This window comes from Podarcis bocagei, assembly GCF_964188305.1.
Source record: "Podarcis bocagei genome assembly, chromosome: 14".
Classification (NCBI taxonomy): Eukaryota; Metazoa; Chordata; class Lepidosauria; order Squamata; family Lacertidae; genus Podarcis; species Podarcis bocagei.
In genome coordinates this window covers 21127851-21136096 of record NC_138139.1, presented here as the reverse complement: position 1 = coordinate 21136096, position 8246 = coordinate 21127851, and positions in this window count along the sequence as shown.

The window sequence follows — 8246 nt, the reverse complement described above, 5'->3', positions numbered from 1 at the left end:
GCTGTTTCTCTGCCATGTGTGGAAAAGTTTGGGTGTTTTTTGTTTTAAGAAAAATAAAAATAAAGAAATCAGAAGAGGAAGTTTTGTTGCTAGGAACGAGAAGGTGCCTGTAATAAATCACAAACTTCCACACCTGCTATTCTGCGTTTCCTCAAAGAGGTTTACACAGTTAAGGAGACCAGGGAGGGTTTCACTTCCAGCTTGTGTGAAAAGATAAATTGCCACAGAGGGAATAAAGGGGATAATATTAGCTGAGCATAGTTTTTTTTTGCCTAAAACTGGCAGATTCTTGAAAGTACTGTGGGGGAGGTCTGAAACAAAACAACACCTTTGTGTTCCACAGATCTGTTGAGAACTGGAATAAAGACCATCTCTGAAAAATAATGGGAATTTCTACAGCAAAAAGAAATAGAGTTAAAATAAACTCTACTCTCCTTCTTGAATGATGTGATTCTGCAATAGGTTGCCAATAGAAGTACGGCTTGTCATGTTGCTGTAGTTGATGCTGGTCCAAAGTCAATGGATTAGGAGATACTGAAGCCAGCAGCAGAGCACACACTTTCCATTTGCAAGTTCCATGCCCCAAGTTCATTCGCTGGCTTTTCCAGGTAGGAACATGTCTTAGTAGTATGGCACATCATAGAATCATAGAATTATAGAGTTGGAAGAGACCACAAGGGCCATCGAGTCCAACCCCCTGCCAAGCAGGAAACACCGTCAGAGCACTCCTGACATATGGTTGTCAAGCCTCTGCTTAAAGACCTCCAAAGAAGGAGACTCCACCACACTCCTTGGCAGCAAATTCCACTGTCGAACAGCTCTTACTGTCAGGAAGTTCTTCCTAATGTTTAGGTGGAATCTTCTTTCTTGTAGTTTGGATCCATTGCTCCGTGTCCGCTTCTCTGGAGCAGCAGAAAACAACCTTTCTCCCTCCTCTATGTGACATCCTTTTATATATTTGAACATGGCTATCATATCACCCCTTAACCTCCTCTTCTCCAGGCTAAACATGCCCAGCTCCCTTAGCCGTTCCTCATAAGGCATCGTTTCCAGGCCTTTGACCATTTTGGTTGCCCTCCTCTGGACACGTTCCAGTTTGTCAGTGTCCTTCTTGAATTGTGGTGCCCAGAACTGGACACAGTACTCCAGGTGAGGTCTGACCAGAGCAGAATACAGTGGCACTATTACTTCCCTTGATCTAGATGCTATACTCCTATTGATGAGGCCCAGAATTGCATTGGCTTTTTTAGCTGCCGCGTCACACTGTTGGCTCATGTCAAGTTTGTGGTCAACCAAGACTCCGAGATCCTTTTCACATGTACTGCTCTCAAGCCAGGTGTCACCCATCTTGTATTTGTGCCTCTCATTTTTTTTGCCCAAGTGCAATACTTTACATTTCTCCCTGTTAAAATTCATCTTGTTTGTTTTGGCCCAGTTCTCTAATCTGTCAAGGTCGTTTTCGGTCAGTCAGCCAGTTACAAATCCACTGAGTGGTAGCATAGTCAAGACTGCATTTTACCAGCTTCTTTACAAGAATATCATGGGGCACCTTGTCAAATGCCTTACTGAAATCAAGGTAGGCTATATCCACTGAGTTCCCTTCATCTACCAGGCTTGTAATTCTGTCAAAAAATGAGATCAGGTTAGTCTAACATGACTTATTTTTCAGAAATCCATGCTGACTATTGGTGATCACAGCATTCCTTTCTAGGTGCTCACAGACTGTTTTCTTAATGATCTGCTCCAGAATCTTCCCTGGTATTGATGTCAGACTGACTGGGCGGTAATTATTTGGGTCCTCTCTTTTCCCCTTTTTGAAAATAGGGACAACATTTGCCCTCCTCCAGTCTGCCGGGACTTCGCCTGTTCTCCAGGAATTCTCAAAGATGACTGCCAGTGGTTCTGAGATCACATCTGCCAGTTCTTTTAATACTCTTGGATGCAGTTCATCTGGCCCTGGAGACTTGAATACATCTAAACTAGCCAAGTATTCTTGTACTATCTCCTTAGTTATTCTGCGCTGTGTTTCCTTTGCTGAATCATTTGCTCCAAATTCTTCAGGTCGGGCATTGTTTTCTTTATCGGAGAAGACTGAGGCAAAGAAGGCATTGAGGAGTTCAGCCCTTTCTGTGTCCCCTGTTTGCATTTCACCATCCTCTCCTCTGAGTGACCCCACTGTTTCTTTGTTCTTCCTTTTGCTACGAACATACCCATAAAAGCCTTTTTTGTTGCTTTTAACCTCTCTAGCAAGCCTGAGTTCATTCTGTGCTTTAGCTTTTCTGACTTTGTGTCTACACGTGCTGGCTATTTGTTTGAATTCCTCTTTGGTGGTTTCCCCCCTTTTCCATTTTTTGTACACATCCTTTTTTAATCTTAACTCAGTTAAAAGTTCTTTAGATAGCCACCCTGGCTTCTTTAGGCACCTTCCATGTTTCCGTCTCATTGGTATTGCCTGACATTGTGCTTTTACTATCTCCCTCTTAACAAACTCCCAGCCATCATGAACTCCCTTTCCTTTTAGTATTACTGTCCATGGGATCTCACCCAGCACTTCCCTAAGTTTTATGAAGTCGGCTTTCTTAAAGTCAAGAAATTGAGTCCTAGTATGCTTGGCTGCTCCTTTCCGCTGTATAGTAAACTTCAGAAGAGCATGATCACTCGCGCCTAATGATCCTTCCACGTCTACCCCACTAACCAGCTCATCAACATTGGTTAGGACCAGATCTAAAATGGCTGTTCCTCTTGTTGCTTCTCCCACTTTCTGGACAATGAAGTTGTCTGCAAGGCCAGTGAGGAATCTGTTTGACCTTATGCTCTTGCTCTTGTTTGTATGCAGAAGAACTCAGGTTCGATCCCTAGATTATCCAGTGAAGATGGTCAAGTAGCAGTGACTGGTATTCAGAGATGTACAGTGGTACCTCGGGTTAAGAACTTAATTCGTTCTGGAGGTCTGTTCTTAACCTGAAACTGTTCTTAACCTGAAGCACCACTTTAGCTAATGGGGCCTCCTGCTGCTGCTGCGCTGCCAGAGCACGATTTCTGTTCTCATCCTGAAGCAAAGTTTTTAACCCGAAGTACTATTTCTGGGTTAGCGGAGTCTGTAACTTGAAGCATATGTAACCCGAGGTACCACTGTACTGCTTCTGGCTATGGAGGCAGAACTGTTTTGGACTACAACTCCCATCAGCCTCAAGCCAGCACTCTCATGTGTTACTAATAATTGTAGTCCAAAATGTATGGAGGGCACTAAACTGGTAAATGCTGGCTGACAGTCTAATAGGGGAACTTTGTCGGTTGTGATTTCTGTGGTCACTGCAGTGTTGTGACTTGGGAACCATTTAGGGGGAGAATGCAGGACATGTGGCTGTAACCCACATATTTATTGGCCCTCACCAGACAATCCTTTGCCTGCACATTTCTGATCAAATGGAAGCTGTCCCTCAATATGGCATCACAAACAATACCCAAACCCACTTAAGAACATAAGAGCCCTGCTAGGTCAAGCCAGTGGCCCATTTAGTCTAGCATCCTGTTCTCACAGTGGCCAACCATGGAAAGTCTGCAAGCAGCAGCTGAATGCAACAACCTCTCCTCATTTGTGATTCCCACCAACTGATATTCAAGGGCATGTTGCCTCCAGGAGTGGAGGTAGAACTTAGCCATTGTGTCTGGTAGCCATTGATAGCAGACCCTCCAAGTGCCCCTACTTTCCAGAAACATTCCTGGATTTACAGAAGCCATCCTGGTTTCTGATTTGATCCCAGAATGTCCCACTTTCCCTTAGGACGACCCTATTTTCATCAGAGAAATACTGGAGAAAATGGAGTTATGCAACTTCCAAGCCAAGGAGAGAAGTAACTATGCAACCTTTAGAAGACATTTGAAGGCAGCCCTGTACAGGGAAGTTTTTTGATGTTTAATGTTTTATTAAGTTTTTAATATATGTTGGAAGCTGCTCAGAGTGGCTGGGGCAACCCAGTCAGGGTATTCTTGTTGTTGTTGTTGTTGTTGTTGTTGTTGTTGTTGTTGTTGTTCTAAAACAGGACATCCCTATTGTAAGCAGATAAATGCTGGAGGGTATGTGACAGTCTTATCCTCCACTGGTATTTATTGAGGGAGCAAATTCCACCGTTTGCATTGTGTGCATTGTGAAGAAGTGCTTAATTGCCTCACTCTTGCAAAAGCAGCACAACATTCATATGAGTATGACAGAGGAAGGACTAGATTTTGCTCTCAATCACAAAAAGGAGAAAAGGGAAGAAAGACACTGTGCGATGTCCTTTCCCTTCACTGATGGCTGCGCTTCAGCTCAGCTCCTAATGGGAAAACCAGCCACCCAGCTGCTCTGTCTGGAGGCTTGAGTGTTAACCATGGATCTTTGAGGAATTAGTTGTTACCAGAAGTTAACAATCTGTTTATTAGTCAGTGGGTCCCATGTGGAAGCTCAGGCTGGCTGACAAGCTAATGTCCTTGCATTTCCCAGCTCTATTTAATGGGCCATTTTATTTAGGGGATTTCCTCCCCTGGGGTTCATCCAAGGAGGCATTATTGGGTATGATGGAGAGAGCTGTTAATACTGATGGATCTCGGGACAGAGTAAAAACAGCAGCCGTATTAGCAGATCGGCACACAAGAAGAGGTGCGTTATTGTGAAGGAGAAGGCTTGCATTGAGACTGAATCCTCCTTCCCTCCTAAGGCTTAGATGAACTACAATACTTGGAACCTACTAGCAGGAAAGATATGTATACTTTTCAAAATTGTTGCATAGAACCCATAGCTGTCAACTTCCCCCCCTTTTTAAGGGAAATTCCCTTATTCCGAATAGGATTCCTAGCAAGAAAAGGGGAATGTTGACAGCTATGATAGAACCATAAGTCAAGAACCACAGGAAGCTTCCTTATGATGAGTGAGACCATTGGTCCATCTAGTCACTGGTGCAATTTTCTTCTATTATATACATTTTTTTGTATGCCATTTTGCTTAAGCTACACATTTTTTACAAACCCCAAAATAGGGCCTTCCCCTCCTCACGAGGGAAGATAGAGTGCATGAAGATAGACACCAGGAATGGTGGGGGGAGAGAAAGATCAACATTGGGATCTGCTGCCACTGGGGATCCTGCCACCAGAGCTGGTTGCCTCCCCTGGCTTTGTGGGTGGGTTGACCTTGTGCACGCTTTTGATCTATTGACCATAATAAACTGGCTGATTTAATGAGCAGCCAACATGATGATGTTGTGGGACAGCTTTGAGCATCAGCTGTATTGGCCAGTTGGGGCTGATGGGAGTTGGAGTTCAAAAACCCCAATATTTCCCAGAAGGGGGCTGGTCCCCCCAAAAAAGATTCTTCAGTGATCTTAAAAAGGATGCACCAGAAGAAAGATGCTTGACCCTGCAGCATCCTTTTGAGGATCACCAGGGACTCAGGCAGGACGAAGCATTTTGCCCCACGTGTCCCTTTCAAAAAGGTAAGGAGGCTAGTGGTGGGTTGGGGATGGTGCGCCGAGCCAGCCTAGCTGGGTTGGGGGGGCATTGTGTGTGATGTCATGTACACACCACGGGCCCCCACCAGTGTTTGAAACTCCCACTGTTTGAGGCGCATTTTGCGACAGGGAATTCCATTAGCGCGAGCCGTTTCTGAGCTCTGGGCATAGTACCCCACCTAAAATTTCAGATTAAAGCTGCAGGGTGGAAAGAAAGGAGGACCTTTTTCTGCCTCCCCACTTCCAGCTACTCTCTTAAGACTGGAGAAGAGACCCTTTTAAGAATGTTAGGGGGTGGGCCAGGAGAAGGACTAGACCATGTGAAAAACGAACATAATAGAATCATAGAATCATAGAGTTGGAAGAGACCACAAGGGCCATCGAGTCCAACCCCCTGCCAAGCAGGAAACACCATCAGAGCACTCCTGACATATGGTTGTCAAGCCTCTTCTTAAAGACCTCCAAAGAAGGAGACTCCACCACACTCCTTGGCAGCAAATTCCACTGTCAAACAGCTCTTACTGTCAGGAAGTTCTTCCTAATGTTTAGGTGGAATCTTCTTTCTTGTAGTTTGGATCCATTGCTCCATGTCCGCTTCTCTGGAGCAGCAGAAAACAACCTTTCTCCCTCCTCTATATGACATCATTTTATATATTTGAACATGGCTATCATATCACCCCTTAACCTCCTCTTCTCCAGGCTAAACATGCCCAGCTCCCTTAGCCGTTCCTCATAAGGCATCGTTTCCAGGCCTTTGACCATTTTGGTTGCCCTCCTCTGGACACGTTCCAGTTTGTCAGTGTCCTTCTTGAACTGTGGTGCCCAGAACTGGACACAGTACTCCAGGTGAGGTCTGACCAGAGCAGAATACAGTGGCACTATTACTTCCCTTGATCTAGATGCTATACTCCTATTGATGCAGCCCATAATATTTTAGCTGCAGTTCATTCATTTTTGTATTCTTGTTATAGAAAAAGTGCAACTAGACATTCCACTGTTGTGCCCATAACCTAGGCTTAAGGTGCCATTTTCATGTCTTACTTTCTAACACTGCCCCCTCCAACATTAGGCGCAATTCGGCGCTGCTGTCTGAGGGGCACCAATTGCAGGGACCACATGAGGGAAGAGGGCTCTTTTCCTTGGGTCCTGCTTGTAGATTTCCCATAGGCATCTGGCTTATAGCTGTCAACTTTTCCCTTTTCTTGTGAGGAACCCTATTCAGAATAAGGGAATTTCCCTTTAAAAAAGGGAAAAGTTGACAGCTAAGATCTGGCTGTCCACTGTGAGAACAGGATACTGGACTGAATGGGCCTGATCCAGCAGTTTCTTCTGATGTATGTTCTTACGTTGACTACCCCAAGGCAGACAGCACTGGGTGGTTTGATATGGTGCCAGGTGATTTCCTATGGAGTAAGGACATCAAGCCAGGGACCCTGATGCCCACAGCGATCTCACCACACAGCAGGCATTTAGCATACCTGCCACCACCTATTTCTTTATTTCACCAAGTGCTCTTGTTAGCAGAGCCTCTGGTGTTACGAGGTTTGAGTGCAGTGTCATATCTTGCTTTCCAAATGTCTAATGACGGCGCTTCTCTCCACTTCCCACAGGAGACTATACCAAAGGGTATATTTCATTGTCAGAGTGAATTTCCTTCTGGTTCACTTTCACGTCCCCCCACTACCACCACCTCTCTCATTTCCACCACCTTGCCGCTTATTTCTTTCCTCTGTTACTCCTCGCCGCTTCATAATCCCGTTCCCATCCCTGGCACATCACGCCTTTCAAATATCTGGAGACGTTTATCATCTCCCCAACCTTCAAGTCATTTCGCTGCCAAGCTTGGCATATTTAGTTATTTTAATCTTTCATCATAAGTCATACTTCTTCAGCACCTGTAACTCGTTTCTGATGCTCCTCGCTGAATGCCTTCCAAGGCGTCTGGGCTTAACACATTTCTCTCTCTCTCTCTCTGTATATGTCTATATATTTAATAATAATAATAAAAACCTGGCAGGGGAAACTTCCAGATTACAATTTAATCAAATGCTGCACTCCTAGAGAACCATTTGAGAGCTCCAAGCCATTTGCACACATGATCTCTCAATCATTCTTACAATGGCCCTGCAAGGTATGGGGAACCTGTGGCCCTCCAGATATCGTCAAACAACTCCTGTCAACCCAAGCCAGGATACTTAGGCTGACAGGAGCCTAAGCCAACAGCCTAAGCCAACAGCAAGGGAGCAACAACAGGGAGCTGCTATAGTCCAGAAATATTTGGAGGGCCCCTGGCTCTCATCTCTCCGTATGGCTGGGTGAAACAACTGGCTCAGGAAGATGAAAGGGCATCGCATTGTTAGTGACTTAATTTATTATTGCATTTTTACTACCGGGGGGGGGGTAGGGTTTGTAGGGTTTTCCTGCATGCTGTTATTAATTAATTAAATTTCTACAGTTTACGATATATAAACACAAGTACATACCATAATGACAAACAAAAATATTACCCCCAACCTAGTTTAAAAGGTCATAGATGGCTTAATTAGCCAAAGGCCTAGGAGAATGTTTTTGCCTGGTGCCTGAAGATAAGTAACGAAAGTGCCACACTTATTGAACTCTGTCCTGTCCATGCATTTTGTGCAGACTTTGTAAAGAAGTTATGCACTTCTTAGGCAAAATTCAATGCTTTTTTGAAAAATTCACCAGCACAATATGCATTTCATATGCCCCTTTCAGGTAAAACGTATTTTTGGGTGTGCAATG